Below are 12,344 nucleotides of genomic sequence, written 5' to 3'. Positions count from 1 at the left end.
TAAAAAGGTACCTACAAGGGGCTTTGGCACAATACTGTACATGGCTTCCAATCCTTGCTCTGCACTTACCAGCCACTTGACCTTCAGCAAGTTACTTAACCTCTCCAAGATTCAGTTTCCCAGTCCGTACAGTGGGACTCTAACGGTAACGATCTAGAGGGCCACAGTGGGGGTTACATGCAAGGATTCATGAAGGTTTTGCACAAAGTGCACGCTCTATGAAGGCAAGACATTGTTGTAGCTGCGTTTCGAACACCAAGACGCAGGAAAAGACATAATTATCGTTATGCTATGTGTATTATATTTTTGACTCGGTAGAGATACTAAGAATCACACTAATGACAATGGCTTCCGTCAATTGGGGGCGAGGGGAGTATTTTTCGCAGTCACTTTATGTTCTCAGTATGACCTCATTTAATCCCCAGGACACCAACCCTCAGGCGGGCGTTACTAGCCCATTGTAAAGATAAGGGCACCAGGCTCCGCAGTATTAAGAAAAAATGAAGGGCCTCTCACTCCACCCGCACTCCGATACTTATACGCAGATAGGGCAAACTGAGGCTCAGAGAGCTGAGGTCCCAGACCTGGCTGGCCGTGAGCAAACCCAGGTTTCCTTTTCCCAGGCCGGTTCCCTTCAGCCCACGACAGAGTCCGGGGCAGCCCCAGCTCTTCCGTCCCGTCCTGCTGCGCCCGGGATAAAGGATCTGGACTGCGCAGTTACTACTTTGTGCGTTTCAAACAGTTCGCTTACAAATTGTCTTTCCGGACAGGTCCAATTAGTCTTCCCCCGGCGAAGCCGCCTGAGCCGCGGCGGTCGTGGTCCCGCGCCCGAGTCCCGAGGAGAACAGGAGGAAGAGGAGGAGGGGCCCCGCTCAGTAGCCCAGGGCAAGAGCCTCCCGGAGCGTCTGGCCCCCCGGCTGCCCGGCCCGCGCCCCCGCGCCACGCCCTGCGCCCAGGCCCCGGCTCCTCCCGCGCTGGCGGCCGCCGAGCGGTCCGGGCGGTGGCGGCGGGAGGAGGAGCAGGAAAAGTGGCCGGGGGAGGAGGCGGAGGCGGAGGCGGCGGCGGCGGCAGAGGCGGGGAGGGCGGGCGGGGCCGGGCGAGTTTAAAGCCCATCGAGGGGGTGGGGAGGCCGGGAGGAGGCAGAGAGGGAAACGAGCTGCGGCCGGGTGGGCTCGGCGCTCGGAGACCCGGTGGAGCCCGGAGACCCGGTGGAGCCCAAAGTTTCCGCGCAGCCCCCGGGTGGCGGCAGCGCAGGCGGCACGGGGCGCCCAGGACAGTCTTGCTCGCCGCCCTCGCCCCGCGGGGACCTGCGCCCGCCGCCGGTCGCGCCGAGTGTCTCCGGCAGCCACGCGGAGGCGGCGGGGAGCCGCGCGCGGCAGGTACGGAGTTGGGCGGGGAGCGCGGCGGCAAGTTACTTTGTGGTCGGCGTCCCCGCGGGGCCCGGGACGGACAGCCGGGTCCCCGCGCCGTCATTGTCTGAGCCCTGGGCGGCCGCGGCCGGGGACGCCGGGCCCCGCGGAGGCGCGGCGGGCGGAAGGGCGTCGCCTCCGGGCCGGGGGCTCCGGCGCCCCGGGCCCGCAGCGGGCGGCGCTCGGAGGCGGGACTGGGGCTGCGGGCGCGCGGCGGAGGCGGAGGCAGCCGGGCGCCCCGCCGGGCTCTCCCCGCTGTGTTCCCGACCCCTGGGGGGAGGTGTGGAGCCCAAGTGGTGCATTCTTGAACCATCTTGTCAGACGCCGGCGGCTCGCGGGCTGTGGCGGGGGCTGCGGTCAAGGCCGCGCTCCTGGGGGCCGTCGCCTGCGAGGGTGGGCGCCCAGGCGTCCCTGCAGCCCCGGGTACTCCGGCTGCGCGGCGGGATCGCGGCGCGCGCGCCCGGGCGTCCGGGACAGTGGTGCCAGACACTCCCAAGTCCCGAGCCGGCCCAGCTTCGGACGGAGGACCTTTTTTGGGGGGGGGTTCTGTTGGTGACCCGTTACCCGCCGCTGGGGCCTAACACCAAGTTGAGGGCTCGCGGATTAGCCGCCCGCCAGCCGTGGAAATGTGATAAGAGCGGTACCGTTTGCAGAAGGAAATTTCTGATGCAACTCTCCGCCTTTGCTGATTGCCTCTCCAAACGCCTGCCTGACGACTGCCCTGGAGCATGTGCGTTATGGAAATTAGGGTATCCTTTACTTTTTATTGTGTGCGTCTTTTCTTGGGATTGGAAGTAACGCGAACTTTTATGGTTTTCTTTCACCGAAACGTTGGTAATGTAAGAGAGCCACAGGTGATTTTTACACGGTCCTGGATCTTTACAATGCGTTTGAAAGAATATTTTCTTGCAAACTTGGTGCCGTTTCTTTCATTCAAGAGATGGGGGGGAAGAAGACCAAAACAAGGAACGCTCGTGCGTAAATATGCGTTATTGCACAACTTTCTCGTTGCTGCTGTTTAAAAGGCCAGGCCTAGAACACTTTGTTTCTGAAAATGCTGATTCAGCCGTTTGGAGCCCCCGAGTTTCAGAAATGGTGGTCTATTTAAAGTTTCAGGCAGTTTTACCAAGAACACATGTTGTTAGCGCAGCAACCGGAGTTGACTAGGGTTTACAACACAATGCTGGCAATATTTTAACGAGCTGACCCCGAGTTCCTCTCTTTCCAGGAGTGAAAGAGTTAGAATCAAGAGTTTCTACAGCAGTGGGACTTCTGGCTGTGACAGCGGTGAAGTGTCTTTTAGGAGAGTATTTTAAGTAAAAGTACTAAAAACCAAGTATGTTTCCAGACATGATTCTAGATTTCTAGGTTTTTCTCTTAAAAAATCAAAACTCTAGGATCACTGCACATAATATTTGAGTTTTAATGGGAGCATTTGAAAGAGAAGGGCAACACAGGCCAATCCCCAGATTACAGGGAGGGAATTTGAGGACAGAGTTACATGCCCAGCAGGCATTGCTCCTGTAACTGAGAAGTGTAGCGACTGATACTTCTGTAGCATTTCACAGTTTACAAGGCACTTTCAAAAGCCTCGTTGCTTTTAATCCTCTCTACAACCTCCTGATCCCCATTTTACAGGTCTGAAAACCAAGGCTCAGGAGGTTAATTGGCATGCCCAAGGTCATACTGTCAGCAAGTGACAAAGCTGTCACTAGAACCTAAGCTTTGGATCATTTTAGTTTTGTGTTTTATTTGCAAAAGTACATCCACCTCTGAAAGGGAAGTGGCATGGGTCAGGTGTGTATAGCCTGCCAGTCACACATTTGGAGAATGATGATTGCCTGGTCTCGGGGCTCCCAGACTTCAAGGTTAATGCCATGTTACCAGAGCATTCTAGATGTTTCCTTTTAGTTCACTCACTTTTTACATTTAAATACACATTTATTTTGGGAAGAAAGTTTGATATCCATGAAGTCATGAGTTTTGATGTGGTAGTTATGTTTACTGTAATTAAAATAGAAAAGCCATGTACCCCTAAAGTCATCTAGTGCACATTACCTGTTTGGTCACTTTTGGGGCAGCGTTGGCCCACTCAAAATGCTTTTCATTTATGGATCAGGAACCCAGAGCTGGGCAGGTTCATGCCAGCTACTTGTCCAGAGCTTTGTATGGTGATGGCCACCAGGATTGGGACCCAGGGCAGCCCTGGCCCAGTTTCAAGGGCTATGTCTATGTCTACCCAGCCTCCAGTAGGAGAAGAGAGCAGAGTCAGACTCGAAGAGTTAGCTCAGAACTTGATTTTGGTGATCTCTCTGGGTACAGACTATAGAATGTGTAGAAATCAAACTCCAGCTTGAACAAAGGCATCTATTGTGCCTTCAGCTTCGTCTTAGAGCTGTAGAAACTCTTGGTTGGTGTATCTGGTAAAACCTAATGCTTTAAAGGTGGCATAATTTAAGGAATGGAACCTATTTCCTTGGAATTCTTTCCAACTCTTAACTGCAAGGGGAAGAGAAACCTACAGGATGGTAGAATGTATTTGAGCTTGTATCTAGGGTTAGGTTGCCAGCCTGTCAGAGCTCAGAGCTAACTGCAGGGGATTTTGGTCCTGCTTCCTGGAGGGGAAGCCTGTGCCTTTGCTCTGTAATCCCTGTGTCTGTTTCTCAGTTTATTAAACCAACGTGGCATTGCATGGCTCAGGAGGAGAACATATTTGCCTTGTCTTTCATTTAAGTAATCAGTCGTTCAAAGTTTAAATAAACTTTTTTTTTTATTTCCTGGTAGTGGAGACTTTTCTTTTAACCTGTGCTATTTTATTTTTTATATAACGGTAGAAGTACAGAAATATGGGAGATTATGGAAGAAATTAAGGTCGTCCAACTACTTGGTGGGTGAGGCTTGGCAGACAGGTACTTTGGAGTTCTAGGGACCAATTTCAGAGTTTGCATACTATTGGGGGGTATAACTGGTCTGATCCATTCAGCCACTGCCTGGTATTTAATTTGTGTGAATATTTTAGCTGCACACTTTTAGGGAGCTGTATCTGTTCTCACTCCTTCTTCCTCTTGGCTGGGACACCTTTGCATTGGACTCCCACCCTCAAACTGGACCACTTCTGAACTGATCTCTAAGGAATGAGCTTTCCTGAATGTTTGTCTTCGGGAGAGTTTTGTCCAGGCTTCTGGTGATCACAGGGCCAGTTAACTGCAGGGAGATAAAAGCAGGCAAAGCTTTAAACCACCCGCTTACTTGTGGAAAGGCAGGCTGATGGCTCTTCTTTAATAATGGATTGAAAAATGGTGTGATTGTCCTTTGAGATGGCAACAGAAAAAGCCATTTCCTGGGGTTATCAAAAATAATCTTAGAGGTAGAAATGAGTGGTTCTGACTTTTTTGCTTTTAGGATACAGTGACTCTAAGGAGATTTTTTCGTTTCCCCTTTATTAGAATATTCATATTTTTGAACCATCTACTTCACATATGGATTTTTGGGGAGATTCTTCTTGTCTTTTCAGATCCCTGATTTGAGGAGCTTGTTATTTGGGCTGGACCCAACAACAGGGTGGACTTTTTGTTGTTAACGTCAAGCCTGAGAATGGGCGCTGGGGAGGAATAACCCCTCTTACCATATTGCCTCTTTTCTGCTCTGTTTGACCAGGGCAGTGGCCAGCACTGACGGTTCCACCAGGCATACTGCCTCAGTTGACTCCTGGTTGTACCACTTACTAGTTTGGCCAGTCTGAACAAGTGAACCAACCTGATCCGTTAAAATGGAAGCCATAGGCGTATTTATCCCCACGGCTTGTTGGGAAGGTAGCATGAGGTATGACGTGTGTGATTGGCACGGTGCAGAGCTCATGCAGTCTTTATATCTGTAGGCACTTTGCCGTCAGCCTTGTCTTAGAGCAGTTTGTGGACTTGATCATCCTGCTTGCTATTAATTTATAAGGTTGGTTAGAAAGGGGACTTGGCTTTTGTATTTTTGTCTTCTAGTGCTTTGTACATGCTAGTTGCACAAAATCTTGTTTGAATTTATCTGAATGTTCTTTGAGCCACAGTCAGTGCTCCGAAGAATCCTTTTGTTGACTACGTTTAGCGTGACAGTTTGAACTCCTCACAGGTAGAATTCTAAAAGCAAAGATAGCTGGTGTACTGCAGACTTCATTTGGCTGCAAACCATTTGAATCAGATAATAGTGAATAGCAGGTGTCAAAAATTGGTTTCCTTCAACCAGGAGCAAAAGTCGTGAAGACCCCTGCAGCGCGCAAGCTCTGATGGGCAGCAGCATTGGGTGTGGAGACAGATCTCTGGCCTCCAGGCCTATGGAGCCTGTGGCATTTATCTTCAGGCCCCCGTGGTTGGTGTCTGGACTCTTACAGAGGCACTTATCCCAGCTTGGACTGAAATGACTGTGGAGCGCGTATCCTGGTCAGGCTGATGTGCCCCTGGGATGTGGCTCCGAGCTCTATCCAGGGCTGTGCTAATGGGCAGTCCTGCTTCTCCCTGATGTTCTTGAAAGGTTTTGAATTAGGTAAATGAAACTGGGCACGAACAGTGGCAGTCTTGTTTATTAACATGGGGTTCCTAAACTAGTTGGCACAGAAAGTGCTTCGGTGTGTGTTGGTCCTCATCATTGTGTCATTAAGGTCACTAGAGCTAATGTGGGGTTGGGGGCTGGGATCCTCATGTGCTGTGTCAGTGCGGGTGGCACTGCGTTGGGGACTGCTGTCTGTCTGGTCCTGTCTGTGAGCTGTCAGGGGTCTCACTCTGGGAGCTCCGAGGGGACGTCTGAGCAATAGAGGACCACGAGGGACAGCTGAAGACCCACTTTCTACCTTCTCTTGTCCTTTCACATGGGACTCAAGGGTCAGGAACCTCCGAGGCTGCTCACTGCAAGCTACCTGGGCCCCACTGAGATGGCAGGTCTCCACTTCTCTGATGTGCAGGGCCTTTAGTTTACTTATTTGATTTTTAACTTTCATCCCTGGGAGTATTTAGGCAGTGACTTCCAACCTTTTGTAAGTGAAGAATCCCCTTTAGTATAAAAACCTTTATAATACCACATATCTCATAGTAATAATTTTTGGATTCCTTGCTTTGAGAAGCTACCATGAATTGAGTAATTTTTAAATTCAGAAATTTGTGCCATAGCCTCCTGCCCAGGGACAGTGCCTGGTGCTGAGCCTGGGGCCCTGTTTGGGATTGCTGTTACCAGAGGGTCTTCACATCCTGTGGGAAGTTGAGCTGCCTGGGTCATGTTCAGTGCCCTCTAATTGTCCCATATGGGTTGGTTTAAGCCAGAGGGCACCTTGCTCGCCTGTCTTTTCACCCTGGCCACACCATCCAGGCCCAGGACAGGCTGTAGGGGTGTTACCTGAGCTTCCAGGTGTCAGTTCTAGGGTACTGCCCTCTCTCTTCTGAAGAAAATTGCGTGCATGTCACAGAATCCCCTCCAGAGAGGAGAACATTGAATATCTTGGCCTGCGATCCTAGTGAGGTGATGGAGCGACGCAAGAGTATAAGGCAGGAGGGCTTCCTGGCGTCATTGTCGCCTCACCTCTCCATCGCAGGCCTCCCTGGCCTTCTCCCCACCTGGGCCTGCAAGGCAGTGAGTGGACATAGGCTGTCCCTGTCCTGGCCTGCTGTCTCTGCCCAGGGCACTGTCCCCCTGCTCTCCTTGTCTGTCCATATCACACAGTGTTTCTGTTCGCTTCATCTGAAGGGTCACCTGGTTTCCTAATTCCTCAACACCCAGAGCAAACTATTTTAAAATTTAGTTTGATTTTTAAAATCAGAGTGATATGTAGACATAGTTTAAAGACGAAATAATTCCCCAGAAGTAACTTATCAGCAGATTTTTTTCTGCATGTGCCTCCATATTTCCAAAGAGGTGTAGACAATAGATTGCGATTCCTGGCAACCTACTCCTCTTCCTCCTCCTGCTCTCCAGAGTCCCGTTTTTCATGTGATTCTTTGATTTCAAACTCCGTGGAAGGTGAGGATGGTGCCCTTTGCCTCATCCCCACCCTACACTCACTCTTCTCGTCTCCCCTTCATCTCTTCTGGTCCATTCGGCTCCATCAGTATGCAGTGTTGGGATGGTCCACTAATGCTGCTCATAGCTGAGCCATGTAGTATACTGTGATAACTGTGATTTTCTCCTAGGACATTTTTTCTCCTGGAGTTGTTTTTACCTAGTTTTAAAAATGTGCTTATCATTCTTCCCTCCAAACTTACAGAGTTGTGTGAATCTCCTTTCCAGGGCCTAAGGTGATCTGTGATCTGCAGTTTTATCTTTGGAAGCAGTTCCTCATGTGCCTTTCTGCATGCAGCAGGCTGGGTTGCTCTGAGGCTCACTGCAGAGCTGTTATCTTGGAGTCTTTCTTCTCCATTGTCCCTGGAATGCCCCTTTGCCTTTCTCTTAGATCTCATGATTTTTCTTCTTGGTTTATTTCCAAAATTTGATGGAGTACTTTCTATAGAAGCTTCCAAAAAGTGTTGTACAAGATGTCAACTTTTTGAGACTTTGTCTGTCTGGGAAAATGTCCATCTTCTACTTTCACAATTTAGTTTGTCTGAATATGGATTTCTAAATTAAAGATAGTTTTCCCTAAAATATTTAGAGGCTTCCATTGCCTTTAGGCAGAATGGGGTTGAGAAAGAAGCTCTTCTGATTCTCGATTCTGTATATGAAAGCATACCAGAGTGATTTTTTGGGGTTTTTTTGTTTGTTTTATTTTGTCATGTCTGGACGCTTGTAGGATATTCTCTGTGCCTTTGTTCTGAAGTTCCTTGAAGATGCATTTGTTGGGTCTACACTTTGTGTGTGGGGTATGTTGAGGGCCCATTCAAGCTGGAATCTCAGATCTTTCTGGTCTTGGACATGTTTTTGAATTAATTCTTTCATTTCTTTTCTTCCATTTTCCTCTTCTCTCTTTCTAGGATGGCAGTTTTTTGGTTTTTAGCTACCTGGATTGGTTCTCTGTATTTTTGATCTAATAGTCTGTGTCTGTTGTGTTGTTTTTAGGTTTTGGGATATGTCCTCAATTTGACCTTTTAACCTTTCTATTGGATTTGGTTTCTATTTTCATTTTGAATTTCTTAGGTTCTCTCTCTCTCTCTCTCTCTCTATATATATATGTATATGTATATTCTTTTTTTAAAATATACTTTAGAGCAGTTTTAGGTTTACAGCAAAACTGAAGGGAAAGTCCAGAGACTTCCTCCATACCCTCTGCCCCACACACGCACAGCCTCTCCCTCTACTGGGAATCCTGTACATTTGTTACAGTTGACTATTGACACATTATTGACATTCAAAGTGAGTATTCTTTTTTTAATGGCATAATGCTCTTATTTCATTGATACATCTTTTTGTCTCATTTGTAGATATTAATATTTAAAAACTTTTTCTGTATCATTTCTTCTCTCTCATTTGTAAATGAGCTCTTCCTGACACTTCCAGTTGATTTTTTTTGGTTTGGACTCTGTTTCCCATTTCCAGAGGTGAGTGGTAGTTCTCATTCCTGAGACTTTCTGGATTTCCACTGAGTATATCATAAGGCTTCATCTCCACTTTCCAGCTTAGCCTTCATCTCTTTTGCCTTTGCTGTTAGTTACTTCTTGACCACTGGCTTTTATGCCTTTTCAAAGATTCTATTCTTGTTGTCCTAGTAAAGCAAAATGTGTGTCCCATCAGCCATTCAGTGAAGGTCTGGCTTTTCAAGATTCCTTGTCCATCATTAGATCATTTCTCTCTTGCTTTTCCCACATCCAAGAACAGCTGCTTTGAGCTGGGACCTCTGGCATTTTGTAATAAGAAGGGAGTGAGCCAGGGAATCCCTCTGTCCTGCACAACCTGTTGTTCTAGCCCAGGAGACTGCAGGGTGCGTGGGATGTTCAGGCAGAGGAGTTCACCATCCAGGCTGGGAGCTGCCAGGCAGGGAGGCAGAGGAACACCCGAGCCACCATTGCGAGGTTGACTGCAGAGGTGGATGAAGCCACTGTGTCAGACCGCAGAAAAGCCTCATATCTGGAGTCTGGAAGGAACGCCGAGTTCTTCCAGTCAGTAACCTGCTCTGGACTTTGGATGAGTTACGTAATTTCCCCCACGCTTTGGTTTCTCCCCGAATCTCAGGGTTCGATTCTGTGCTTCCATCTCCCATTCTGTGCCTTGTGATGGTCACTCTGTGACATCTTCACCGAGGGGTGCGCAGTTAGAGTTAAAAGCGCCAACACCTTCAATGTTTCTTGCAGTAGCCAGGCCATGTGTGGTCAGCCAGACTGTGAGAAAGCCTTGTGTTACCCTTCATGTTGTGTTGAAAACTCTGCTCTTGGCTGCTGTCAGAACCAGCCTTAATTCTGCTTTTGTTTGATTGACTTAAACATATTGGAATTTTGTGGTCGTGACCACCATGCAGCCTCTCCTTTCTGGGGTGCATATCTGTAGTTTCTTCAGCCTCCTCCTCCGGTGCCCTTCAGGGACCTAACCTGGCCTCCAAGAATTTGGACTAGGGTAGTTTTTCCACTCTTTGAACCCCAGGCTGAGATGGGGTTTTCCCAGCGCCCTGCCCCTTAGCGTGTGTGAATGCATTATAGGATCTCAGTTTTAGAATCCATTGTCCACTGTTGATTGTTACGTTCTTACTGCCATCTACAACGTCCAGCTTTTCCTGCCATGTTCTCTGCTAGAGGGGAGTAGAAAATCTTACTGCTTACTGTGGCCTTGTAAACGGCAGTATCTCCAAACCTTCTGTTTTGCTTCCATCGTTTCAGGCTCGTGGGTATGTCTGTGGTGTGTGTGTGTGTGGTGGGGGAGTATGTGTGTGTGTGGGATGTGGGGGTGTGTGTGGTGTATGTGTATGTGGTGTGTGTGTGTGGTGTGTGTGTGGTGTGTATGTACGTGTGTGAGTGGGGTGGGTGTGTGGGATGTGTGTGGTGTGTGTGGGATGTGTGTGGTGTGTGGGTGTGTGGGTGTGTGAGGTGGGTGTGTATGTGTGTGAAGTGACTAGCACATAGCAGATGCTTGGTATGTATAGGATCTGTTCTTTCCCTCGCTGACTCTCAGTTTAAATGGAACCCTACTTTGTCCTGGATGTTCAGTAACGTTATGCCTGTGGCTTCCAGAAGGAGCCTCTCCCTTCCTGGTTCTTGCTCTGACATTTTGGGGAGAGGGGTGAGACGATAGTGATCCTGGAAGAGTGGAACTGGCCGGCCCTGCAGGTGGAAGGTTGCTCGTGCAGGCGGCATATCTGACTTGCCGCGGCCGCGATGTCCCCCGCCGGGCGTAGCGGGTAGACATGGAGGGCTTTTGGCATCGTGAGAGTGGCCAGTGTGCGCGTCCTTGCCCATCAGGCGGGGGGGCTGTGGGGGAGGAGAGGAGGCAGTGGAGGGAACAAGGGGTTCTTCAGGGTTGCCATGAGAACCAGGGATCCGGGGATTGGGCAGCAGAGGGCCCCCGCCGGGCGTTGGGGCGTGGCCGCGTCACATGGGTTTGGTCCTGGGATTCCTGTTGTGCTCCAGGACCGGGCGCCGCTCCGTCGTCCTCCCGCTCTTCAGGAGCGCCTGGTCCCTTGGAGACTAAATATTGCGGCCAGGTGGCAGCCGGCTCCGCGGAGGGGCCTCCGGGCACCTGCGCGGTGATGGCGCTGGGAGCCCCCGGGCACGCTCGGGCGGTGGCGCGGCATCCCACCCTCGCCCGGATGGCGTCGCCAGAGGCGGCGTTGGCCCGCTTTTCGTGCTAGCGCATTCGCCTGGTGCGCGGTGGCCCCGGGGCCCCGGGTCGGTTTTCTGCGCCGCAGGCCCCTGGCCGGGGCGGAGCCGTGGAGGACCAGCCCGGCCCGGCTCCGAGCGCTGTCCATGCGGAGCGCTGTCCACGCGCCGGGCACTGCGGGGGCCGGGCCCCGAAGCCCTCCCCGGGCCGGCCGCGCGCACGCAGCGACCCCGTGCGGCCAGTGCTGCCGCCCGCTCTCCAGGTACTCAGGTGGGCTCCGCCGCGGGCGCTGGGCGGTGGGCGGTGGGTGGTGGGCGCGTGCCGTGTCGGCGGGTGGGGCAGCCTGCGCGGGCTGCAGAGGCCCCAGCCGCGGCGGGCAGGGCCGGGGAGGGAGGCCGGGAGGTCTTGCCGCGCGGTCCCCTGCCCGCCTGCCGCGGGCTCGCTGCAGTCCGAGATCGCGAGCTTCGTTGCCGCCAGCCGTAGGACAGTATTATGTAACCATTTTTAATCTTAATTGTTAATATTATGTAACGAGTAATAACTGTACCCACGGAAACCCGTGACGACGACTCGAGCGAACCTCGCCCGCTCCTTCCTCGCCAGGCGGTGGGCAGCGGGTGTGGGAACCGGCTTGGGAAATGAGCGGATCCGGGAATCCGGGCTACTGCATCGGCTTTTTCTGTGAGAAACATAATGCCAGAGCCTGCCTGGACTTCTCTGAAACCTGGATAGCATGTAGTCCGGTATAAAAGGCTTGGGTAAACACATCTCGTCAACGTTGCCTCTTTCTCCATGAAAACCTCCTTCTCCCTGGAAGGTGCCTATCAGACAATTAATGCGAATTGAGCAGTGAAGATGTGGGCATGGGATTTGTGTTCTTGATGGAGTTCAAAAAATTGTGCATAAGAACACGTAGGACGTCCTAGCCCTTGCTCTTCAGAAAAACAATCGGATCACCTGTTCCACACGCCAGTCGCCTCCTTGGTCGGCTGCCATTTGTCTGTTGAATGGCACAGTCCCTGCCAGGGTGCTGGGGGGACCTCGTCTGCGGAGCCGGCACACAGGTGGCTACGAGGGGGGAGGAGACTGCAGTCTAAACCCGCAAAGCTCTCCTTCCTAGCCCAGTGAGGGGAAGCGTGGGTGTCTTTCCTCATTGTTCTTTTTAAGTCTGAAAGGCAGCGACTGTAGGGATTATGACGTGCTGGCGGCCAGGGCCTCGGGTGC

At 51.3% G+C, this 12,344-nt stretch overlaps 1 protein-coding gene across 6 annotated transcripts in view; it reads left to right on the top strand.

Moving 5' to 3' along the window:
* Positions 1-1,111: 1,111 nt before the first annotated feature.
* The window catches only part of GRB10 (growth factor receptor bound protein 10), a 202,023-nt gene continuing 190,790 nt past the window's right edge, over positions 1,112-12,344 (top strand). For 2 of the 6 annotated variants that reach the window (XM_033194325.1, XM_033194322.1), the window contains exon 1: positions 1,245-1,379. The gene's annotated coding sequence lies outside the window, so the exon portion shown is untranslated. Of the gene's footprint in view, positions 1,380-11,247; positions 11,383-12,344 lie in introns of those variants that run through there. The other 4 variants (XM_033194324.1, XM_033194321.1, XM_033194327.1 and 1 more) reach the window with 4 other exon arrangements.

This window comes from Trachypithecus francoisi, unplaced genomic scaffold (genome assembly GCF_009764315.1).
Source record: "Trachypithecus francoisi isolate TF-2019V2 unplaced genomic scaffold, Tfra_2.0 Lachesis_group4, whole genome shotgun sequence".
Taxonomy (NCBI): Eukaryota; Metazoa; Chordata; class Mammalia; order Primates; family Cercopithecidae; genus Trachypithecus; species Trachypithecus francoisi.
This window is presented reverse-complemented; position numbering and strand designations above follow the sequence as displayed.